The 26,146-nt window shown below is 49.9% G+C and overlaps 1 long non-coding RNA gene across 1 annotated transcript in view; it reads left to right on the forward strand.

Annotated features, from left to right (window-relative positions):
- Positions 1-19,425, forward strand: part of LOC148147276 (uncharacterized) — a 108,905-nt gene extending 89,480 nt beyond the window's left edge. The window contains exon 3 of the long non-coding RNA XR_015759846.1: positions 19,277-19,425. This is a non-coding gene — a long non-coding RNA (uncharacterized LOC148147276). The remainder of the gene's footprint in view (positions 1-19,276) is intronic.
- Positions 19,426-26,146: the final 6,721 nt, after the last annotated feature.

A 26,146-nucleotide genomic window follows, 5' to 3' on the forward strand; every position in this document is an offset into this window, starting at 1 on the left:
TTAAATTCAGGCAGCTCATTTCCACAGTCACTTAACCCAGGAATCAACTTTCTTTTAATCACTCACAAGATGTGGGTGTCACTGGCTGGGCCAGTGTTTATTACTGACGTCTAATTGTCCAGAGGGCAGTCATGAGTCACCCACATTGCCGTGGGTCTGGAGTCACATGTAGGCCAGACCAGGTAAGGGCAGCAGTTGTCCTTCTCGAAAGGACATTAGTGAAGCAGATGGGTTTTTATAACAATCAACAGCGTTTACATACAAAGACAGAAAGTGCTGGAGAAACTCAGCAGGTCTGGAAGCATCTTTGGAGAGAAAGAAAAATGGAGTTAATGCTTTGGGTCTAGTGACCCTGAGAAAATGAAACATTAACTCTGTTTCTCTTTCCACAGACAGTGCCAGACCTGCTGAGTTTCTCCAACACTTTCTGTCTTTATTTTTATTTCAGATCTCCAGCATGTGCAGTCCTGCTGAGGTCTGGGCAGTGGTCATGGTCATCATGGTAGCAGCTTTTCATTCCAGGCTTATTTTAAACAATTGCCTATGAATCTCATCCATCATTAACAGTGGGACTCAAACCGCTGTCCCTGGTGACAGCCTGGCAACACCACTACTTCCCCAGCTGGCTGGCTGTGTGGCTGAAGGGGATTAATTCAGACTCTGGAGAACACTGTAATGGGCTTGGTATTTATTCTCTATCACTCAGATGATGGAGGAGATAAAGGGCTGCTGGTTCCGGCATTCTGAGAAACAAAGATTGGGATTTTCCCTGAAGTCAGTCCTTTCATCCGACAACATGTGCGTCTCGCACTGCCATCTGCTCTGATGCCGTGCCCACAAAGGCCAGAGAGACTGCCAGCTCAGTCTCTGCAGCAACAGGGAACACAGCACAGAGGTAGAGACTGTGGAAGAACACAGATAGAGGCCGGGCTGTGATTACCCAATCGTCCCAATTCATTACTTTATGATCTGATTTCATCTCAGTGCTTCACAGAGGGATCGCCATTTCTCCCATCTCCCAAAACAGTCACAAATCATTTCATATCCTGTCCAACCCTAGGGCATACCAGGGAGGTGGTAATGGGATGTGGGGTTAGAGGTAATGGGGTAATGGAGTGGGAGTGATGGGGTGGGAGTGATGGGATGATGGTGATGGAGTGGAGGTGATGGGGTGGAGGTGATGGGATGGGGTGATGGGTGAGGGTGATGGAGTGGGGGTGATGGAGTGGGGGTGATGGGGTGGGGGTGATTTGATGGGGTGGGGGTGATGGGGTGGGTTGATGGGGTGGGTGATGGGTGTGGGTAATGGTGTGGGGGTGATGGTTTTGGGGTTTTGCGGTAGGGGTGATAGGGTCAGGGTGCTGGAGTGGGTGTGATGGAATAGGGTTTTGGGATGGGGGTGATGGGGCGGGTGATGGTGAGGGGGTTGTTTTGGGTTTTGGGGTGGGGTGATGGGGTGGCGGTGATAGGGTGTGGGGGTGATGGGGACGGGGTGATGGGCTGTAGGGGTAATGGAGTAGGGTGATGTGGTGTAGGTGATGGGGCAGGTGATGGGGTGTGGGGGTGATGGTTTTGCGGTGGGGGTGATAGAGTCAGAGTGATGGAGTGGGTGTGATGGAATGGGGTTTTGGGGTGGAGGTGATGGGGTGTGGCGATGATGGTTTGGGTGGGGTGAAGGGGAGTGGGTGGTGGTGTGGAGTGACGGATTTGAGGTTTTGGGGTGGGGGTGATGGGACGGAGGTCCTGAGGTGATGATGGGTTGAGGGTGATAGAGGGGCTGATGGGGCGGGGGTAATGGGGCGGGGATGATGGGGTGAGGCTGATGGGGTGAGGGCGATGGTGTGGGGGTCATGAGGTGGGGCTAATGGAGTGGGAGTGATGGGGCAGTGGAGTGGGGAGGGGTGATGGAGGGAGGGTGATGGGGTGGGGGTGATGGGATGGGGCTAATGGAGTGGGAGTGATGGGGCGGTGGGGTGGGGGTGATGGGGTGTGGGTAATGATGTGGGAGTGATGGTTTTAGGTTTTTGGGGTGGGGTGATGAGATGGGTTGGGGTTTTGGAGTAGGGGTGATGGAGTGTAGGGGTGATGGTGTGGGGTGATGGTGTGTGGGAGTGATGGGGTGTGGGTAATGGTGTGGGAGTGATGGATTTGGGGTTTTGGGGTGGGGGTGATGGGCTGAGGGGTGATTGGGTGGGGTGATGGGGTGGGGTAATCGGTTGGGGTGATGGGGTGTAATGTTGGGATTGAGGGAGGTGATTGGGGAATGGGCAGGTGGATGATGGGGATGTGTTTGTGGGTGGGGTGTAGGCGGGGTGTGGTGTTGGGAGTGAGGGAGGTGATTGGGGATTGGGGTGAGGCTAATGGGGGCAGTAATGGTGATGGAAATGTGTTGCTGGAAAAGCGCAGGAGGTCAGGCAGCATCCAGGGAACAGGAGAATCGACGTTTCGGGCATCAGCCCTTCTTCAGGAACGTCGATTCTCCTGTTCCCTGGATGCTGCCTGACCTCCTGCGCTTTTCCAGCAACACATTTCTAGCTCTGATCTCCAGCATCTGCAGACCTCACTTTCTCCCCGCAGTAATGGTGATACCAAGGCATGGGATTGGATTTAGGTTGCAGTACCAAATGATGAGCACAGCTGTGATGGGCTGAATGGCCACTCCCTGGTTATGAACATCATTGATTCTCTGAACATTGGGTGAATTCTCCTAGATATTGTTGCCTTTCAAACCTGTGGTCCCATAACATTAAAATCTTTGCAAAGAATGTCTCTGAATCAATAGCTGGCTACAGACCACGACTTAATATACATTTGACATTCTCTCCTGCAAATTAGTGCTTATAGTGCTGCAGATTTATTCACTGATCTATATTTCATCCAGAGAGGTCTTCATGAATATTTCATAGATCTGATTCATTTCATGGTTCAGTTTTACATTACGGACTTTAAATTTTCTTCCCTTGCATTCTGATGCTGAATTATGAATTTCAATTTTCCAATTGAGTTGATCGCTCTCTGTCTCGTTTCCATTGATCTGATTTCATCCACTCTCAGCGTGAACGCAGCCCTGGCCACACAACACTGAACCAGTCCGATTCAAGCAAAGAACGGCTCTAAGAAAGGCGGACACTGCTTTTGAGATGAAACATTCAGTTAGTCCCAGTCCCCAGCCTTATGCTCCCTCACGAGAATCCTCTTCGAGTAATAACTGCGGTAGTGCTCTAAGTCACTTTGGTCACCTCAATCACAACATGACATCCTCAAAATAACACCTTCTCCTCTGTGACTCTGAAATTACACAGTGAGTGACCCTTACCCTGCTGAATAAACACTCTCTCTGTACAGTTAATAGCGAGTGACCCTTACCCTGCTGAATAAACACTGACTCTGTATGGTTACACAGCGAGTGACCCTTACCCTGCTGAATAGACACTGACTCTGTACTGTTACACAGTGTGTGACCCTTACCCTGCTGAATAAACACTGACTCTGTACGGTTACACAGTGAGTGACCCTTACCCTGCTGAATAAACACTGACTCTGTACGGTTACACAGTGAGTGACCCTTACCCTGCTGAATAAACACTGACCCTGTACAGTTACACAGTGAGTGACCCTTACCCTGCTGAATAAACACTGACTCTGTACGGTTACACAGTGAGTGACCCTTACCCTGCTGAATAAACACTGACTCTGTACGGTTACACAGTGAGTGACCCTTACCCTGCTGAATAAACACTGACTCTGTACAGTTAACAGTGAGTGACCCTTACCCTGCTGAATAAACACTGACTCTGTACGGTTACACAGTGAGTGACCCTTACCCTGCTGAATAAACACTGACTCTGTACAGTTACACAGTGAGTAACCCTTACCCTGCTGAATAAACACTGACTTTGTACGGTTACACAGTGAGTGACCCTTACCCTGCTGAATAAACACTGACTCTGTACGGTTAACAGTGAGTGACCCTTACCCTGCTGAATAAACACTGACTCTGTACGGTTACACAGTGAGTGACCCTTACCCTGCTGAATAAACACTGACTCTGTACAGTTACACAGTGAGTAACCCTTACCCTGCTGAATAAACACTGATTTTGTACGGTTACACAGTGAGTGGCCCTTACCCTGCTGAATAAACACTGACTCTGTACGGTTACACAGTGAGTGACCCTTACCCTTCTGAATAAACACTCTCTCTGCACAGTTAATAGCGAGTGACCCTTACCCTGCTGAATAAACACTGTCTCTGTACGGTTACACAGTGAGTGACCCTTACCCTGCTGAATAAACACTGACTCTGTATGGTTACACAGCGAGTGACCCTTACCCTGCTGAATAGACACTGACTCTGTACTGTTACACAGTGTGTGACCTTTACCCTGCTGAATAAACACTGACTCTGTACGGTTACACAGTGAGTGACCCTTACCCTGCTGAATAAACACTGACTCTCTGAATAAACACTGACTCTGTACAGTTACACAGTGAGTGACCCTTACCCTGCTGAATAAACACTGACCCTGTACAGTTACACAGTGAGTGACCCTTACCCTGTTGAATAAACACTGACTCTGTACGGTTACACAGTGAGTGACCCTTACCCTGCTGAATAAACACTGACCCTGTACAGTTACACAGTGAGTGACCCTTACCCTGCTGAATAAACACTGACTCTGTACGGTTACACAGTGAGTGACCCTTACCCTGCTGAATAAACACTGACCCTGTACGGTTACACAGTGAGTGACCCTTACCCTGCTGAATAAACACTGACTCTGTACGGTTACACAGTGAGTGACCCTTACCCTGCTGAATAAACACTGACTCTGTACGGTTACACAGTGAGTGACCCTTACCCTGCTGAATAAACACTGACTCTGTACGGTTACACAGTGAGTGACCCTTACCCTGCTGGATAAACACTGACCCTGTACGGTTACACAGTGAGTGACCCTTACCCTGCTGAATAAACACTGACTCTGTACGGTTACACAGTGAGTGACCCTTACCCTGCTGAATAAACACTGACTCTGTACGGTTACACAGTGAGTGACCCTTGCCCTGCAGAATATACACTGACTCTGTACAGTTACACAGTGAGTGACCCTTACCCTGCTGAATAAACACTGACCCTGTACGGTTACACAGTGAGTGACCCTTACCCTGCTGAATAAACACTGACTCTGTACGGTTACACAGTGAGTGACCCTTACCCTGCTAAATAAACACTGACCCTGTACGGTTACACAGTGAGTGACCCTTACCCTGCTGAATAAACACTGACTCTGTACGGTTACACAGTGAGTGACCCTTACCCTGCTGAATAAACACTGACCCTGTACGGTTACACAGTGAGTGACCCTTACCCTGCTGAATAAACCCTGACTCTGTACGGTTACACAGTGAGTGACCCTTACCCTGCTGAATAAACACTGACTCTGTACGGTTACACAGTGAGTGACCCTTACCCTGCTGAATAAACACTGACTCTGTACGGTTACACAGTGAGTGACCCTTACCCTGCTGGATAAACACTGACCCTGTACGGTTACACAGTGAGTGACCCTTACCCTGCTGAATAAACACTGACTCTGTACGGTTACACAGTGAGTGACCCTTACCCTGCTGAATAAACACTGACTCTGTACGGTTACACAGTGAGTGACCCTTACCCTGCTGAATAAACACTGACTCTGTACGGTTACACAGTGAGTGACCCTTACCCTGCTGAATAAACACTGACTCTGTACGGTTACACAGTGAGTGACCCTTACCCTGCTGAATAAACACTGACTCTGTACGGTTACACAGTGAGTGACCCTTACCCTGCTGAATAAACACTGACTCTGTACGGTTACACAGTGAGTGACCCTTACCCTGCTGAATAAACACTGACTCTGTACGGTTACACAGTGAGTGACTCTTACCCTGCTGAATAAACACTGACTCTGTACGGTTACACAGTGAGTGACCCTTACCCTGCTGAATAAACACTGACCCTGTACAGTTACACAGTGAGTGAGCATTACCTTCCCACATTTGATGTAGTTACTGACTTTTATTGAGCTAATGGGTTAGGAAACCATGAGGGGTGCATAATAAGGGATGACTTGTTACCCACACATCGCGTCTGCTGGAGGCAATGTTCTCCCAGATTGTCACCTTCAAACAACGAAGCCAGAATAACAACACACTACAGAGTTGTAGAAAGGTACGAGAAAGATGAGGGATATAGGGAGAGAAAGAAATAAGGAGAGGGCTGTAGAGACAGATGGGGGACAGGAAAGAAAGAGAGAAGTAGAGATGGGATTTGAAAATTCGACAGAGGGCAAACAGGAAGAGAGAGAAAGAGAGAGTGAGCAAGAAATAAGTAGATGCAGTGAAAAAAACAGAATGGAGGATAAAGTAATCAACATGGAGGGAGCTTTAGAGAGAACATTAGAGACAGAGAGAAAGTGACAATGTGTAGGAAACAATGACAAAAACAACACTGAAATAAATGGAAAATAGAAATGCGGAACAAATAATTGAGAGGCACGATGATAGGAAACAAGGAGTTGTCTTTGGTGAATTTTAAAAACAGCGTTTCTGAGTCAGACAGAGACAGTGACAGCTGGTAGTCTGCACAAATTGAATATATCCGAATGTATTGGCTGACAATCACACAATACAGTGCCGTCTGCGAATGCAGTCATGGAGATGACCTTTAACACAGAACAACCTTTCACACAATTTAAATACTCATACTAACACTTGTCATGCCATACAAACCGAACAGTAACTACAGGCAGGTACATGGGATCAATCTGGAAAATCTGTGAATGGTTAAATAGCAGAGGTTTGTCAGTGTGACACATTCAAAACATAACGACATGTAAAGAAGCAGTTTACACCCATAAAGAGTCCTCCTTGCCAGGAAATTTGCCTTTGTAAAACCAGAAACTACATAAACTAAAAGAAACTGAAAGAACTGCGGATGCTGTAAATCAGAAACAGAAACAGAAGTTGCTGGAAAAGCTCAGCAGATCTGGCAGCCTCTGTGCAGAGAAATCAGAGTTAACATTTCAGATGCGGTCAGGTTCTGAGGCAGGGGCACCAGACCCGAAACATCATCTCTGATTTCTCTAACACAGATGCTGCCAGACCTGCTGAGCTTTTCCAGAAACTAAAGGAACATTGTTCACAAATTCTCAGCACAGAATGTGGCAAAAGGAAACAAAGTACAAAAAAAAACAGCAAGTCAAATAATACAATCGGTCAAAGAAAATGTAATAAGAGACAAAAGCAGAAATTGCTGGAAGCATCTGTGGAGAGAAATCAAAGTTAACGTTTCAGGTCTGGTGACTCTCCCTCAGAACACGTTTCTAGCATCTGCAGATATTTTGGCTTTTTTGTCAAATGCGATAGGAAACTTGCGAGTGATATCAAAGTCCACGCCACAAACAATTACACCCACTTTCAGATCAAGGGAGTGGTCAGAATTAATGGGGAGGGGTGGAGCAATATGTTGACCCTGGATAACAGTGACATGGCAGAGAGTGAGAGAAGCAAATATGGACCTGCTGAATACTGAGGTTGTGTTGGTTATCATTGCGGAGGAGGGACAACATAGCCCAGGGTCATGTGTGCATTGACTCAGGGATAGGGACAGCGCTAAGTTAGCATAAAGAAAATAAAAGCTATGAAGATGGGGTATTGAGTATAAGAGCTGGCAAGTCATGTTAACATTGTACAAGACGCTGGTTCGGCCGCATTTAGAATACTGTGTACAGTTCTGGTCACATTACCAAAAGGATGTGGATGCTTTGGAGAGGGTGCAGAGAAGGTTTACGAGGATGTTGCCTGGTATGGAAGGTGCTAGCTATGAAGAGAGGTTGAGTAGGTTAGGTTTATTTTCATTAGAAAAAAGGAGATTGGGGGGGGCCTGATTGAGGTTTACAAAATCATGAAGGGTATAGACAGGGTGGATAGAGACAAGCTTTTTCCTAGGGTGAGGGATTCAATAAAGAGAGGTCACGCTTTCAAGTTGAGACGTGGAAAGTTTAAGGGGGATACACGTGGCAAGTACTTCACACAGAGGGTGGTGGGCGTCTGGAACACGTTGCCAGCAGAGGTGGTAGTGGCAGGCACGGTAGATTCATTATCTGGATAAATGCATGAGTAGGTGGGGAGCAGAGGGACACAGATGCTTAGGAATTGGCCAACAGGTTTAGACAGTGGATTTGGATCGGCTCAGGCTTGGAGGGCCGAAGGGCCTGTTCCTGGCTGTAAATTTTCTTTGTTCTAAGAAATTAATGAACTACAAAGAGGCAAACTCCCAGAACCGAAAGATTTCTGTCCCAGATTTTAGAAGGAAGTTGCTGAGAACATTGCAGGTAATCACTCAACGTTCTCTCCATTTAAAAACATCACTTTCAATTGGAAAATTGGACAGGCTGCTCTTTGGAAATGGTGACAGGGATAGCATTGAGTTGCAGAGCAGTTAGTGAACATCAGTTGTCAGGAAATGCCTCAAGTCTATAACTGGATGCAGTGACTGAGCAACTAGAATATTTGCAGTTGGTCAGAGAGAGCAACATGGGTTTGTAATGTCACACCTGACCAACCCAATTTAATATTTTGGTGAGGTGGTTAAAATAATATAGAGAAATATCTACAGATGTTATTTATCTGGTCTTGCGGAAGGCATTTGACCAAGTCCTTGGGGGACTGTAAACTCAATCTGAATGTTAATAAACTATTGACTGGTTTGGAACTTTTTGAAACAAATTTATTTGTTCATGGGCTATGGGCTTTGCTGGCATGGCCTATGTTTATTGCCCATTCCTAATTGCCTTGAAATGAGAGACTTTCTGAACAGTTAAAAGTCAATGCAATTGCTGCGAATCTGGAATCACATGTAGGATGGTGGATTTATTTCCCTGATAGACGAGTGAAGCAGTATTTGTGACAATAATTGCTGTGGTTGCCGTAAATGAGGCTAGCTTTCAATTCCAGTATTACATGAATGTAAACTCCATCTGCTATTGGAGTGGGATTTGAATCCCGAAGTACTTGCTCCATTGTGTGTACGTTCACAATACCACTCTCAGACCAGCCCCAATGAGAGTGACTGAACAGCAGGCAGTCGAGAGCAGTATGTGATTAGAAGTGTTCCACCAGGAACTGTGGTGGGGCCTTAACTATTCACTGTTATTTGTTAATGACTTAGACCATGGAATGGAAAGCCAAATTTGCTGCTGAGACAAATAGGCATTATGAGCGGTGTTATCAAACACATAAAGTCACAAAGAGATATCAATAGATTAAGTAAATGGGAAAAACTGTGTTGAATAGATTTCAATGTTGGCAAATTAGATTACTTACAGTGTGGAAACAGGCCCTTCAGCCCAACAAGTCCACACCAACCCACCCCCCTACATCTAACTCTACAGGCAACTTAACCAATTCCCCTGACCTGCACATTTTTTGGATCGTGGGAGGAAACCCATGCAGACTCAGGAAGAATGTGCAAACTCCACACAGAGAGTCAACTGAGGCAGGAATTGAACCTGGGTCTCGAGCACTGTGAGGCAGCAGTGCTAACCACTGTGCCACCGTGCCACCCACAATATGTGGTTACTCAGTCTGGATGTGAAAAAAGACAGGACCAGGGAAATGTGTTCCTGGTGAGATGTTAGAAACAGTGGGGGAACAATGAGAGTCGTGAGCTCAGATACAGGCATCTTCAAAATATCCTGAACAATATAAAGATGATTAGAATGCCGACTACAGTGATTCGGAGATGCCAGTGTTGGACTGGGGTGGACAAAGTTAAAAATCACACAACACCAGGTTATAGTCCAACAGGTGTAACTGGAAGCACACTAGCTTTCGGAGCGACGCTCCTTCATCAGGTGGTTGTGGAGAAACACAATTGTAAGGCACAGAATTTATAGCAAAAGTTTACAGTGTGATGTAACTGAAATTATACATTGAAAAATACCTTGATTGTTTGTTGATAGTTTCACTTCTTTCACATGTAAATCACAAAACTTGTTTTAAAAGTTACATTCTCAGGTTAACTCTAACAATTGGTGTCAGCGCAGATAAGATGTTGAAAGTGTTAGCCCCCTGTGTTCCCTGTCTGTGCCGTAACGCTTAGACTGATTCTAATCTAAAAACTGAGTTAACAGAGTCTTACATGGATTCATGCAGTTTTTGAGCAAAGTACAATGTAACTCTGCAAGTACAAATTCACCCCACAAACGTATATATATTTGTGTGCATGTGGGTTTTTGTGTGTGTGTCTGTGTATATGTGTGTGTCTGTCTGTCTGTCTCTGGGTGGGGAGGTTGTGAGTGTGAGAGAGAGAGTATATGTGTGTGTATGTGAGTGTAAAGTGTCTAAGTCTGTGAGAGGCTGCATGTGTGAGTCTGGGAGTGTGTGTGTGTGTCTGAGGCGGGGAGTTGTCTGTAAGAGAGAGTGTATACATGCGTGTGTGAGTGTAAAGTGCTCTAAGTCTGTGAGAGGATACATGTGTGAGCGTGTGTGTGTGTAGGAGTATCTGTGTGTGTGTGTGTGTATAGTGCAATGGTGGTCACCTGTAATGTGACATGAACCCAAGGTCCCGGTTGAGGCCCTCCCTATGGGTACTGAACTTAGCTATCAGCCTCTGCTCGGCCACTTTTCTCTGCTGCCTGTCCCGAAGTCCACCTTGGAGGATGGTCACCCGAAGGTCCGAGGCTGAATGTCCTGGACCACTGAAGTGTTCCCCAAGTGTTCCTCCTGTAACTCTGTACAACCCTGTCACGGTAGGCGCTGCAAGACGTGTCAGAGTGTGGACATAGATACCACCATTACACTTGGGGACACCTCCCACCATGTACGTGGCAGGTACTCATGTGACTCAGCCAACGTTGTCTATCTCATACGCTGTCGGCAAGGATGCCCGGAGGCATGGTACATTGGGGAAACTGAGCAGAGGCCACAGCAACAGATAAATGGGCACCACACAACAATCAACAGACAGGAGGGTTCCCTCCCAGGTGGGGAACACTTCAGCGGTCAAGGACACTCGACCTCGGACCTTCGGGTGACCATCCTCCAAGGCGGACAATTTCCATTTGTTGTTTGTCCAAATTCTGACTGATGGCTTTTACACCTTTCATAAAAAGGTTTAGAATGCATGGAATTCTTTTGGAGAACAATACTCATCTTTTCTGTTGGTCCAGGAACATCTTTGGGAAAAGCAAAATGCTCTTTGGAATTGTTAAAGTAAATACAAATGGAAATAACAAGTGGATAAACTGTCAAGGGAACTCTAAAGAGAGTGTTATATTGTTAAGGCATTTAAACGACAGCCTGTAGCATGAAAATCAATGCTTGCTGCTTTGCTCTGTCTGTTAGCATCAATTTGGGGACAACCATTAAGTATACATGTTGCATGATGTATTTCACAACCTACCATTATCATGGCAGGGTACCGGTCAGTTCATATTTTGATTGACAGCTCCACCTGCATATAATGTGTCTAAAATGGGACTATGAATACAAATTTTATTTTACATATAAGGAATTAAGTAGTTAAAGGAAATTAAATGTAGTGATTTTTATCTAAACAATAAGAGTGTTTTTAATACAGTGAATTAATCAGTCAACACTTAGAACTTTACCTTATTTCATCTCATGGATCCTGTGGTCTAACAATACAAGATACTGGGTTAGTTGGCATGAAGGATGTGGGGGGAAAAGGTGGTTTATGAGGGACATTGTTGTTATGCATTGTAACAAAGTTCGCAAAAGGGCACAAAATATGATGGAGAATAAGGGATACTGATTGGTATAGATGATATGAGAAGCAGTGGAGTTTGGATCTAGTGGCATAAGGGAATGTGAGTATGAGGGGCCATAGCGAGAGGGCTGGCTGGACCTGAGATGATGCGGGAACAAACATCTTTTGTTTGCTTTTAAAACTGTCTCAATTCTCTTGTTGGCCACTAATCTTTCCCACATTGTATGTGTTTCCTTTCATTTTGAAACTAGCTGTAACTTCCCTGGTTAACCACAATTTGGTTCCTAGAATCCTTTTTTAAATGTCTGCCATTGTTCCTCAACCATCATTTCTGCCAATCTCCTTTCCCAGTCCACTCCAGTCAATACCATCTTCATTCCTTTGCAATAACCGTTATTTAGGCTCTTACTTATAAAATGGGATCTTCATTTTCTGATGCAAAGTTATTTCTTGCTAACATACTAATTCCATCTTGTACTAACAATGCTACCCCACCTCCCTTTCCTTCCTGCCTGTCATTTTAAAAGTCACATACTCCTGAATAATTATTTCCCAGCTTGGATCTCCGTGTAACAATGTCAATATGAAGAGTATGAAGATGTCCTCGATTTATGAACATCGAGTTTTGAATCCCGTACTGACGAATGCATGTTAAATATCCAACATAAAAACAATTTCTGTACTTACAAATGGCTACATTAACCTCTTTTTAAACCATGAATTCATGCATTTTGTTCTGAATACTACACACATTCAAATAAAGCATTAATTTTGTCTTTCTACTTTTTCTTACCCTTTTCTGTACACCTGTTATTTTCTGTCAAACTCTGGGTATCGTCAGAATATTTATGGTACGATGCTGCTCCACCTTTTACTTTGTAACCCGACACATCAGCTCCTTCCTGAGTCCCTCCCCCTCTGATGTATTTAAAGCCCTCTCTACAGCCTTTTCTACAATGTGGCTGATTCTTAACAGCCCTCTGGACAATTAGGGACAGACAATGAATGCTGGCCGAATCAGTCAAGCCCTCATTCTGTGAGTGAATGTTTTTTTAAAAAGCCCTAAGTTATTTGATTTGCCAGGTCAAAACCCTTCAAGATTTTGAATATCTCAATCAAATCTCTGCACAACCTTGTGTTCTCCGTGGAGAACAGTGACAGCTTTATCAGCTTACTGCTGTAAATGAAGTCCCTTGACCCTGGAATCATTCTTGTAAATCGTTTCTGCAATCTCTCTGAAGACTTTGCCTCATTTCATATTGAACACAATACTCTGATTGAGCCTGAACCAGGTATTTATAAAGTTTATAGAACTGTCTCACTTCTTTTCTCAGTGGCTGTCTTTAGAAAGTCAGGATCCCACATAGCTCTTTTTAACCACTTTCTCAACCTGTCTTGTTACCTTCAGTGATTCCTGCACATTTATAAGTCTGTAAGTTAGCTCGCTGATCTGGAAGGTTTGTTTTCAGATGTTTCGTCACCATGACTAGCTAACATCACCAGTGAGAGTCTCCGGTGAAGTGCTGGTGTTATGTCCCACCTCTCTATTGGTCTTAGTTTCTTAAGGTGGGTGATGTCTTTTCCGGTTTTTTTCAGGAGAAGGTAGATGGGATCTAAGTCGATGTGTTTATTGATGGAGTTCTGGTTAGAATGCCAGGCCTCTAAGAATTCTCATGTGTGTCTTTGCTTCACCTCTCCTAGGATGTGTGTGTGTGCTGTCTCAGTCAGAGTGGTGTCCTTCTACATCATTCTTGTAGCCACAATCTTCTCAAAAATTGCTGCTCATTTAGCCCCAGATCCCTACACACCTGCACCCCCCCAAGTTACAGTTATACCTTTAGGATTGTCACTCCTCATTCTTCCTACTTTATACCTCTCTTCATTAAATTGGATTTTTTTTTAGATTAGATTATTTACAGTGTGGCAACAGGCCCTTCAGCCCAACAAGTCCACACCGACCCACCGAAGCACAACCCACCCAGACCCATTCCCCTACATTTACCCCTTCACCTAACACTACGGGCAATTTAGCATGGCCAATTCACCTGACCCGCACATTTTTGGACTGTGGGAGGAAACCGGAGCACCCGGAGGAAACCCGGGCAGACACGGGGAGAATGTGCAAACTCCACACAGTCAGTCGCCTGAGGCGGGAATTGAACCTGGGTCTCTGGCGCTGTGAGGCAGCAGTGCTAACCACTGTGCCACCGTGCCGCCCATAAATTGTTAAATACACCAACTGTCTATCTGTCAATCCACCAGCCAGCCTCTGTCCTTCTGGTCTCCAATAGTCCATCTGGCTGCTGGTTTTGTTCCACACTATTGTTTCAGAAAGTGTTGTCACCACTGAGGTGAAGCTAACTGGCCTGGAGTCACTGAGTTCATTTTTACACTCTTTGTTTCCTGATACAATATTAGCAACTCTCCAGTCCATCAGCATCACTTCTGTCCCGAAGGAGAATCGGAGCTTACATAGAAAATAGGAGTGAGCAGAGGCCATTCGGCCCTTTGAGCCTGCTCTGCAATTCACTGTGATGATGGCTGATCGTCCAACTCAGTCGCCTGTTCCCCAGTTCCATTTCTTTTGATCCCTTTATCCCTCAGAACTATGTCTAACTCCCTCTTGAAAGCATTCAGTATTTTGGCCTGTACTGCTTCCCGCTCTCCGGATGAGGCGAACAGCTTGTGCCTCTGTAATATCTCCCCGTTACTCCCCTCAGCAATTTTAGTTCTACTTCATCTGGTAACTTCGCAGCTTAAAGAACAGCCAGTTATTCTAATCCCTTCTCTTCATCAATGTTTAGTCTCAAAAACGAACCCTCTTTCACTACGACTTTAACAAACCTTTCTTCCTTGGTAGTGATAGATGCAGCATAATAGTCATTTCCAGTGCTTCCACATGTTAATCACCTCCTAGCTCCCTACATTAACTGACAGTCTCTTCTCATTGCCTCTCTTCACTTCTCTCACTCTTTTTAATTATTCTCTCTCTGTAGTTTCTATATTCAGTCTGGTTCTCAGTTGTATCATTCTCAACTTGAAATCTGTCAGAACCACATTTGTTTTTTTTCATCTTGTTCTTGCTCTCTTCCATCATTCGAGGAGCTCTAAATGTGTTTGTCCTATTTTCCCCCTCATTGGAATGTCCCTCAATTAAACCAAACCCGTTCCTCTGTGAAAGCAGCATATTGTCGCTTTCCTGTTTCATCTGTCAACCTTTAATTCCAATTTATCTGAAACAATCCATTCCTGACCCTATTGGAATTGACTTTTTCCCAATTAAGTATTTTTACTCCAGATTGCTTTGTGTTCTTTTCCATAAATAACCTCAGATGCTCAGGGGACGTTTAACGCAGTCCACAACCTGGGAATGCTCAGGAATTTCATTCAAAACAACATCCAGCTCATTAATCACATAATTGAACAGTATCTCAAAGGAGCAGTTGGTGGAACAAGCTGGAGATTCAACTCTGCGATAGACAGAGGGAGAGTTACCAGGTCTGCTCTCACTGACTATAAACAGAAACAGATATGGGCAGCAGGCAGTGAGAGACAAAACTGCATTGGCATAGCACCTCTCACCAACTGGGGTACAGTCTAGAAATTAGAGCCAGCCACATCAGGAGATATGTTCGAAAGCACAGCTACACACAAAGTGTGTGAGACGTTTCAAAGTTTCTTCCATAAATGGCAGTGGATGCTGAATCAATTGTTAATTTTAAATCTGAGACAGTTAGAGTTTTGTTAAGCGAAGCTATAAAGAGGTATGAGCCAAAGGCAGATATATGGAGTTAAGCCCTGGATCAGCCATGATCTCATTAAATGGTGGAACAGACTCAAGAAGCTGAATGACTTGCTCCTTTCCCCATGTAATGGGGGGCAATAGGCAGGTTTGATGAATTATTGCAGGGAACACAGAAGCAAGTTTGTGCACATCAAGATGGTAAAGCTCAGAGAATCTGTGTTTATGATGCTGTCCAAAGTATAATTATTGTGTGAGACACTGGGGATGAGGGGCTGGAATGAGGTCAGAAGCTGAATGGCTCTGGGGGAACCCAGACTGGGGGTCACTGAGCAGGTTATTGCTGAGCAGGTGCTGCTCAATAGCACGGCTGGCGATACCTTCCATCACTTTACTGATGATCGAAGAGGAGACTGATGGACTGGTAAATGACCAGGTTAGATTTCACAGAATGATATTGTCATAGTGCTGAAGGAGGCCATTCACCCCATCGAGTCTGCACTGCCTTTCTGAGCAGTTAGATTTAGTGCCAAACCCCTGCCTTCTCCCCCTAACCCTGTACATTGTTTCTGTTTAAGTCACTACCCTCTGGAATGCTTCAGTTGAACCTGTCTCCATCCACAAGTCCAGCCCCTGTATTCCAGACCCTAACCACTCACTGAGTAAAACAGCTTGCTCTCGCATCATATTTGACTCTTTCCAAAAAAACACTTCCAGACTGTACCTTCTGGTTCTTGATCCCTTGATGATTGAACAGTTTCTCCTTGTCCAGGTGCCTTAGGATTTTGAAAGCTTCTGCAAAATTTCCTCTCAGCCTTCACCACTCTGAGAGAAACAGACTTCATCAATCCATCCTGAAAACTGAAATTCCTCAACTCTGGAATCATTCTTGTAAACCTGGGGTGTCATGGTGGCTCAGTAGTTAGCACTGCTGCCTCACAGTGCCAGGGACCCGGGTTCAATTCTGTGTGGAGTTTGCACATTCTTCCTGTGTCTACGTGAGTTTCCTCCGGGTATTCCAGTTTCCTCCTACAGTCACAAAGACATGCAGGTTAGAGTGGATTGGCCATGCTAAATCACCCGTAGTGTTCAGGGATGTGTAGGTTAGGTGCATTAGGCAGGTGAACTGTAGAGTAACAGGGTACGGGAATGGGTCTGGGTGGGTTACTCTTCGGAGGGTTGGAGTGGACTTGTTGGGTCGAAGGGCCTGTTTCCACACTATAGGGATTCTATGAGCCTCTTCTGCGCTCTCTCCAATATGTTCACATTCTTCCCAAAGTGTGCTCCCCAGAACTGTACATAATACTCCAGCTGAGCTCGGAGCAATGTCCTCTACAGATTCAACATCTCCTGCTCCTTCTCATGCTCTGTGGCCCTGTTAATGAAGCCTGGAACACTGCATGATTTACTAACAGCTTTCTCTACCTTTAATGTCATATGCAGATGTACAGCCAGGTAACTCTGCTCCGACACAGCCTTTAGAAGTTTCCTTTATTCGATACTATCTCCATGTTCCATGCACCAAAGTGCATCACCTCACACTTCCTGTACTGAACATCATCTGCCACCAATCCACACACCCCACCACCACGTTTCAATGTCGTTTCAGAGTTTACACTGTTCTCACAATGTGCAATGCTTTTGAGTTTTGTGTCAGCTGCAAACTTTAAAATTGTCCCCTGCACACCAAGATCGAGATTAATTAGATATAACCAGAAAAAGCAAGTGTCCCAACACTGACCTCTGGGGGGAGTCCCCCTATAAATCTTTCTCCAGCCTGAAAATTACCCATTGAGCATTCCTCTCTGTTTCCTATCACTCAGCCGTTTTTGTATTCATGTTGCTGCTGTCCTTGCCATACCAGGATCTATAACTCCCCTCATAGGCCTATCATGGTGCACTGTCTTTTAATGCCCTTTGGATGCTCATTACTACTTATTGACCCTCACTGCTATCTCTTCAAAACAGCCCATTAACTTAATTAGACTGATTTTTCCTTTAGAAACTTGCACTGACTCTTCCAAACGCACCCACCTTTTCCCATGTGACTGTTAATTCTATCCCAAATGATTATTTCTAGAAAGTTCCCCACTGCTGAAGTTTAAATGACTGATTAATAATTCCTGACATGATGCTTAGAACCTTGCTTGAAGAAAGCTGTAATGTTTGCAGTTCTCCCCTGTCCTACCACAGACTGTGATCTCCCTCCAGAGACACAGTTACTGAGCACGCAGTCCAGAGGAGGAAGGGGGTACCATTCCCTGATCTCAATCTGATCTTGTGACTCTCTGGGTGTGAGGTGTATTCTATGATGTGACAACTTGCTAAATAAATGCAACCATCCATGTGATCTGTGGGACCCTCTCTACTCACGTTTCAGCTCCTTGCCCTATTGATCCACTTGGTTCGTTTCTGTCCCATTAATCTATTTGCATCGTGTCCTCTGTGTTTCACTCTGACATCCCACTGTGACTCACTCACTGGGTTGCCATTGGTAACAGCTCAAATTACTCCAAAGGAATATCTTGTAAGTGTTTGCAAAGGGGAGACAACCTTAGGAACAGACAAGACGGAGATGGTATTAATGCCAGGGTCAGGTAAAGGGTGCTCCAGGAGGGGGCGGGAGGGATCATGGAGGACAGAGAACAGGATAGTGACAGGAAAGGATTCAGGATGGACGGAGGGGATTGGGATCAGAGGGAAACAGAGTCTGAAACATAGCCCGAACATGTGGAATGGGAGAGTGGCAATGACTGGCAGCGGGTAGCAACTGAGGTCCTAACACTCGGTTAGCGCACGGTCTTTCGATCTGCAGCTCATCTCCATCCCGGGGGGCAGGGGAGGAATAAGGGAGAGAGCTGCTAATGTGGAGATCCCTGGGGCAGGCCCAGGATTGAGGTTCCTCAGAAACGTGCCTGCTGCTCTCTGCCAGACCTTCCACATTTCCCACAACTGTCCATCTGCTTTCCCTTATTCCAGTCAGTCCAGACGCATCCTCCATTCCTCCTTTCCCCTCAGCTATCTGCACTTTCTCTCTTTTTGTTTATCGTTCCGATCAATGCTGCAGGAACATCACATGGAGAGTTATTACTTAAACAGCACTTCCCCATGAAACTTTGCGTTCTGTCTTTGATTAATAAATTACAAAACGCACCGTGTTGTAAAGCCAGAAAAAGGTAAACATTTTCTGCATGGTTTGGTCAACTTGAGAGAGACTCAGTGAAGATACAAGCATAGAGTGGGAGTAGGCCATTTGGCCCCTCAAGAACCTACCCACAAGAACCTTTCACCCACCTCCTTCCCAGGAATGTATACAAATGTTCAGGGACTCAGCTTCCAATGTATTTCCTTCAGCCAGAGAGAGGGGAACCGCTGGGACTCACTGCTACAGAGGGCTGTGGAGGTCAGGCCATTGGGGATATTTAAGGCAGAGAGAGATAGGTTCTTGATTAGTAAGGGGAATAAAGGGTTACGGGGAGAAGGCAGGAGAATAGGGTCGAGAAACATATCAGCCATGATTGAATTGTCGGGCAGACTCGATGGTCTGAATGACCTAATTCTGTTCTGGATGTAGGTTTGCTCACTGAGCTGGAAGGTTCATTTTCAGATGTTTCGTTACCATACTAGGTAACATCATCAGTGTGCCTCCAGGTGAAGCACTGGTGGTGTAGCCCACTTTCTATTGCTTCGTTTGGGTTTCCTTGGGTTGGTGATATCATTTCCTCTGGTGATGTCATTTCCTGTTCTTTTTTTCAGGAGGTAGTAAATGGGATCCAAGTCAATGTGTTTGTTGATAGACATCACCAACTCAAAGAAACACAGACACATAAAAAGAAAGCGGGCTACACGTCCAGTGCTTCATCCGGAGGCTCACTGAAGATGTTACCTAGTATGGTGATGAAACGTCTCAAAACGAACTTTCCAGCTCAGCGAGCAAGCCTACATCCAGAACCTCAACCTGAGCTACAAATCTTCTCAAAATTCACTGACCTAATTCTGCTCATTTATCCTATGGTCTCATCTGATGGTTGTGGAAGATACAGTTAGACCGGGCTGGGCCAAGTGGCTTGTTTTATGTCAAAGATTCCACAACTCAGTCAACATTTTAGTGAATCCTAACTTCAGCTCTGGCTTGCTCTCTCTGGGAACTGAAACACATTAACAAGCTGAACCTGAGCTAAGTGCCAGGCCTGGTCTGTGAGTTGATAATTTGAAAGATTCCTGTTCAAACCCTATCAAACTCTACCTGATTGTGGCACATTCAAACCAGATTCTAAAAAGTGAACAAAGCAATAACAGACAAACAATTCCAGGGGAAACAGTGACAATGTACAACCTGTACAGGGATGGAAGTGGATCAGAGTCCAGAGTGTGTTGCTGGAAAAGCACAGCAGGTCAGGCAGCATCCGTGGAGCAGGAGAATCAATGTTTTGGGCATACGCCCATCATCAGGAATGAGGCCTCCTGCTCCTCAGATGCTGCCTGACCTGCTGTGCTTTTCCAGCACCACACTCTGGACTCTGATCTCCAGCATCTGCAGTCCTCCCTTTCTCCATGTAAGTGGATCATACACATTTGCACTCCTAGTGTTGTTTCTCATTAATATGGGAAATGGGTGTCACTGCCTATCTCAGAGGGTGGTTAAGAGTCAGCCACATTGCTACAACTACACCACATTTAGTCCAGAGCAGAGAAGGAAGGCAGATTTCTTCCCTAAAGGACATTGCTGACCCAGATGGTTTTGTAACAGTTGTCAGTTGTTGCTGTGGTCACCATGAGATTAGCTTTTAATTCTGGGTGATTGGAGCGCTGCTGGCCTATTGGGAATCAAGCCCTGGCCAGAGGTAAGCCTTGGTCCTGGATAGGAGAGCAATGGGCAGTAGGCAGGATGGGGTTTGGGGAAGGCACAGGGAGGCTTCAGGATGCAGGGGGTGGTGACAACTACCTCCAGGTTCAGTGGGGGTCTGGGAAAAGCAGAGTTGAAGGGAAGGAGGAGGAAGTTGAGGAGGCAGGAGCAGGCTACAGGGCCTGGTGCTCTGTCCCTGCTGTAACGCTGTCTCCATGTTTATCACCAACCCAGGGCTGTGAGGTGAAAGGTCAATGTTTAACTCCACTTTCTAAAACATCGACTTTCTTCTTTCAGGATCAGGACTTCAGGTAAACCCACGACAGACAGGAAAGGTAAATTCAGCTCCGTGCTCTGCTGTCTGATAAGGGGCATTCATATCAGCTCGGGGACAGGCAGGGGGTGATAGGGGGATCTCGGGGGAGAGGGTGGGCTGATGGGGGACGCAGGGGGTGAGGGGGAAATGGGGCGAACGGGACAATGGGAGGGAAATGGGGGGGCAGGGAGTGAGGAGGGAATGAGGAGCAGGGAGTGAGGGGAAATGGGGAGCAGGGAGTGAGGAGGGAATGGGGGGCAGGGAGTGAGGGGGGAATAGGGTGAAGGGATCAATGGGGAGGGGAAATGGGGGCAGGGGGTGAGGGAGAATGGTGACAGGGAGTGATGGGGGAACGTGGGGCAGGGAGTGAGGGGGGGGGAATGGGGGCAGGGAGTGAGGGGGAATGGGAGGGCAGGAGGTGAAGGGGAATGGGGGCAGGGAGTGAGGGGGAATGGGAGGGCAGGAAGTGAGGGGGAATGGGGGCAGAGAGTGAGGAGGAATGGGAGGGCAGGAAGTGAGGGGGAATGGGGGCAGGGAGTGAGGGGGAATGGGAGGGCAGGGAGTGAGGGGGAATGGGGGGGGCAGGGAGTGAGGGCGGAATGGGGGCAGGGAGTGAGGGGGAATGGGAGGGCAGGGAGTGTGGGGGGAATGGGGGAGCAGGGAGTGAGGGCGGAATGGGGGCAGGGAGTGAGGGGAGAATGGGGGCATGGAGTGAGGGGGGAATGGGGGGTAGGGAGTGAGGGGGAATGGGGGCAGGGAGTGAGGGGGGAATAGGAGGGCAGGAAGTGAGGGGGAATGGGAGGGCAGGGAGTGAGGGGGGAATGGGGGGCAGGGAGTGAGAGGGGAATGGGGGGCAGGGAGTGACGGGGGAATGGGGGGCAGGGAGTGAGGTGGAATGGGGGGCTGGGAGTGAGGGGGGAATGGAGGGTAGGGAGTGAGGGGGAATGGGGGCATGGAATGAGGGGCGAATCGTAGGGTAGGAAGTGAGGGGGAATGGGGGGCTGGGAGTGAGGGGGAATCGGGGGCAGGGAGTGAGGGGGAATGGGAGGGCAGGGATTGAAGGGGGAATGGGGGCAGGGAGTGAGGGGGAATGGGGGGCAGGGAATGAGGGGGGAATGGGGGCAGGGGGTGAGGGGGAATGGGGCAGGGAGTGAGGGGGGGAATATGGGGCAGGTAGTGAGGGGGAATGGGAGGACAGGGAATGAGGGGGGAATGGGGGGCTGGGAGGGAGGGGGAATGGGGGGCAGGGAGTGAGGGGGAATGGGAGGGCAGGAAGTGAGGGGGGAATGAGAGGGCAGGGAGTGAGAGGGGAATGGGGGGTGGGGGGAGGGGGAATGGGGGCAGGGAGTGAGGGGAGAATGGGAGGGCAGGAAATGAGGGGGAATGGGAGGGCAGGGAGTGAGGGGTGAATGGGGGCAGGAAGTGAGGGGGGAAATGGGGGCAGGGAGTGAGGGGGAATGGGAGGGCTGGGATTGAAGGGGGAATGGGGGCAGGGAGTGAGGGAGAATGGGGGGCAGGGAATGAGGGGGGAATGGGGGCAGGGGGTGAGGGGGAATGGGGCAGGGAGTGAGGGGGGGAATATGGGGCAGGTAGTGAGGGGGAATGGGAGGACAGGGAATGAGGGGGGAATGGGGGGCTGGGAGGGAGGGGGAATGGGGGGCAGGGAGTGAGGGGGAATGGGAGGGCAGGGAGTGAAGGGGGAATGGGGGCAGGGATTGAGGGGCAATGGGGGCAGGGGGTGAGGGGGATTGGGAGGGCAGAGAGCGAGGGGGAATGGGAGGACAGGGAGTGAGGGGGGAATGGGGGGGCAGGGAGGGAGGGGGAATGGGGAGCAGGGAGTAAGGGGGAATGGGAGGGCAGGGAGTGAGGGGGGAATGGGAGGGCAGGGAGTGAGAGGGGAATGGGAGGGCAGGAAGTGAGGGGGGAATGAGAGGGCAGGGAGTGAGAGGGGAATGGGGGGTGGGGGGAGGGGGAATGGGGGCAGGGAGTGAGGGGAGAATGGGAGGGCAGGAAATGAGGGGGAATGGGAGGGCAGGGAGTGAGGGGTGAATGGGGGCAGGAAGTGAGGGGGGAAATGGGGGCAGGGAGTGAGGGGGAATGGGAGGGCTGGAAGTGAGGGGCAAATGGGGGAAGGGAGTGAGGGGAAATGGGAGGGCAGGGAGTGGCGGGGGAATGGGGGCACGGAGTGAAGGGGGAATTGTGGCAAGTAGTGAGGGGGAATGGGAGGGCAAGAAGTGAGGGGGGAATGGGAGGGCAGGGAGTGAGGGGGAATGGGAGGGCAGGTAGTGAGGAGGGAATGGGGGGGCAGGGAGTGAGGGGGGAATGGGGGGAGTGAGGGGAAATGGGTGGGCAGGGAGTGACGGGGGAATGGGGGCAGGGAGTGAGGGGGGAATGGGGGGCACTGAGTGAGGGGAATGGGAAGGCAGGGAGTGAGGGGGAATGGGGGTCAGGGAGTGTGGGGGAATGGGAGGGCAGGAGTGAGGGGAGAATGGGGGTCAGGGAGTGAGGGGGAATGGGAGGGCAGGGAGTGAGGGGGAATGGGAGGGCAGGGAGTGAGGGGGAATGGGAGGGCAGGGAGTGAGGGGGGAATGGAGGGCTGGGAGGGAGGGGGAATGGGGAGCAGGGAGTGAGGGGGAATGGGAGGGCAGGGAGTGAAGGGGGAATGGGGGCAGGGATTGAGGGGCAATGGGGGCAGGGAGTGAGGGGGATTGGGAGGGCAGGAAATGAGGGGGGAATGGGGGGCTAGGAGGGAGGGGGAATGGGAGGGCAGGAAGTGAGGGAGAATGGGAGGGCAGGGAGTGAGGGGGAATGGGGGCAGGAAGTGAGGGGGGAATTGGAGGGCAGGGAGTGAGAGGGGAATGGGGGGCAGGGAGTGACGGGGGAATGGGGGCAGGGAGTGAAGGTGGAATGGGGGCAGGGAGTGAGGGGGGAATAGGAGGGCAGGAAGTGAGGGGGAATGGGGGGCAGGGAGTGAGGGGGGAATGGGAGGGCAGGAAGTGAGGGGGAATGGGAGGGCAGGGAGTGAGGGGGAATGGGGCCAGGGAGTGAGGGGGGAATGGGAGGGCAGAGAGTGAGGGGAAATGGGGGGCAGAGAGTGAGGGGGAATGGGAGGATAGGGAGTGAGGGGGGAATGGGGGGCTGGGAGGGAGGGGGAATGGGGGGCAGGGAGTGAGGGGGAAAGGGAGAGCAGGGAGTGAGGGGGGAATGGAGGCAGGGAGTGAGGGGGAATGGGGGCAGGAAGTGAGGGGGGAATTGGAGGGCAGGGAGTGAGAGGGGAATGGGAGGGCAGGGAGTGACGGGGGAATGGGGGCAGGGAGTGACGGGGGAATGGGAGGGCAGGGAGTGAGGGGGAATGGGGGGGCAGGGAGTGAGGGCGGAATGGGGGCAGGGAGTGAGGGGGAATGGGAGGGCAGGGAGTGTGGGGGGAATGGGGGAGCAGGGAGTGAGGGCGGAATGGGGGCAGGGAGTGAGGGGGGAATGGGGGGCAGGGAGTGAGGGGGAAATGGGGGGTAGGGAGTGAGGGGGAATGGGGGCAGGGAGTGAGGGGGGAATAGGAGGGCAGGAAGTGAGGGGGAATGGGAGGGCAGGGAGTGAGGGGGGAATGGGGGGCAGGGAGTGAGAGGGGAATGGGGGGCAGGGAGTGACGGGGGAATGGGGGGCAGGGAGTGAGGTGGAATGGGGGGCTGGGAGTGAGGGGGGAATGGAGGGTAGGGAGTGAGGGGGAATGGGGGCATGGAATGAGGGGCGAATCGTAGGGTAGGAGGTGAGGGGGAATGGGGGGATGGGAGTGAGGGGGAATCGGGGGCAGGGAGTGAGGGGGAATGGGAGGGCAGGGATTGAAGGGGCAATGGGGGCAGGGAGTGAGGGGGAATGGGGGGCAGGGAATGAGGGGGGAATGGGGGCAGGGGGTGAGGGGGAATGGGGCAGGGAGTGAGGGGGGGAATATGGGGCAGGTAGTGAGGGGGAATGGGAGGACAGGGAATGAGGGGGGAATGGGGGGCTGGGAGGGAGGGGGAATGGGGGGCAGGGAGTGAGGGGGAATGGGAGGGCAGGGAGTGAGAGGGGAATGGTGGCAGGGATTGAGGGGCAATGGGGGCAGGGGGTGAGGGGGATTGGGAGGGCAGAGAGCGAGGGGGAATGGGAGGACAGGGAGTGAGGGGGGAATGGGGGGCAGGGAGGGAGGGGCAATGGGGAGCAGGGAGTAAGGGGGAATGGGAGGGCAGGGAGTGTGGGGGGAATGGGAGGGCAGGGAGTGAGAGGGGAATGGGAGGGCAGGAAGTGAGGGGGGAATGAGAGGGCAGGGAGTGAGAGGGGAATGGGGGGTGGGGGGAGGGGGAATGGGGGCAGGGAGTGAGGGGAGAATGGGAGGGCAGGAAATGAGGGGGAATGGGAGGGCAGGGAGTGAGGGGTGAATGGGGGCAGGAATTGAGGGGGGAAATGGGGGCAGGGAGTGAGGGGGAATGGGAGGGCTGGAAGTGAGGGGCAAATGGGGGAAGGGAGTGAGGGGAAATGGGAGGGCAGGGAGTGGCGGGGGAATGGGGGCACGGAGTGAAGGGGGAATTGTGGCAAGTAGTGAGGGGGAATGGGAGGGCCAGAAGTGAGGGGGGAATGGGAGGGCAGGGAGTGAGGGGGAATGGGAGGGCAGGTAGTGAGGAGGGAATGGGGGGGCAGGGAGTGAGGGGGGAATGGGGGGAGTGAGGGGAAATGGGAGGGCAGGGAGTGACGGGGGAATGGGGGCAGGGAGTGAGGGGGGAATGGGGGGCACTGAGTGAGGGGAATGGGAAGGCAGGGAGTGAGGGGGAATGGGGGTCAGGGAGTGTGGGGGAATGGGAGGGCAGGGAGTGAGGGGAGAATGGGGGTCAGGGAGTGAGGGGGAATGGGAGGGCAGGGAGTGAGGGGGAATGGGAGGGCAGGGAGTGAGGGGGAATGGGAGGGCAGGGAGTGAGGGGGGAATGGAGGGCTGGGAGGGAGGGGGAATGGGGAGCAGGGAGTGAGGGGGAATGGGAGGGCAGGGAGTGAAGGGGGAATGGGGGCAGGGATTGAGGGGCAATGGGGGCAGGGGGTGAGGGGGATTGGGAGGGCAGGAAGTGAGGGGAAATGGGGGGCTAGGAGGGAGGGGGAATGGGAGGGCAGGAAGTGAGGGAGAATGGGAGGGCAGGGAGTGAGGGGGAATGGGGGCAGGAAGTGAGGGGGGAATTGGAGGGCAGGGAGTGAGAGGGGAATGGGGGGCAGGGAGTGACGGGGGAATGGGGGCAGGGAGTGAAGGTGGAATGGGGGCAGGGAGTGAGGGGGGAATAGGAGGGCAGGAAGTGAGGGGGAATGGGGGGCAGGGAGTGAGGGGGGAATGGGAGGGCAGGAAGTGACGGGGGAATGGGGGCAGGGAGTGAGAGGGGAATGGAGGGCAGGGAGTGACGGGGGAATGGGGGCAGGGAGTGAAGGTGGAATGGGGGCAGGGAGTGAGGGG

The sequence above is a fragment of the Chiloscyllium plagiosum genome, unplaced genomic scaffold, assembly GCF_037043375.1.
Source record: "Chiloscyllium plagiosum isolate Xiang-an unplaced genomic scaffold, Cpla_swu_hap1 HiC_scaffold_17, whole genome shotgun sequence".
Classification (NCBI taxonomy): domain Eukaryota; kingdom Metazoa; phylum Chordata; class Chondrichthyes; order Orectolobiformes; family Hemiscylliidae; genus Chiloscyllium; species Chiloscyllium plagiosum.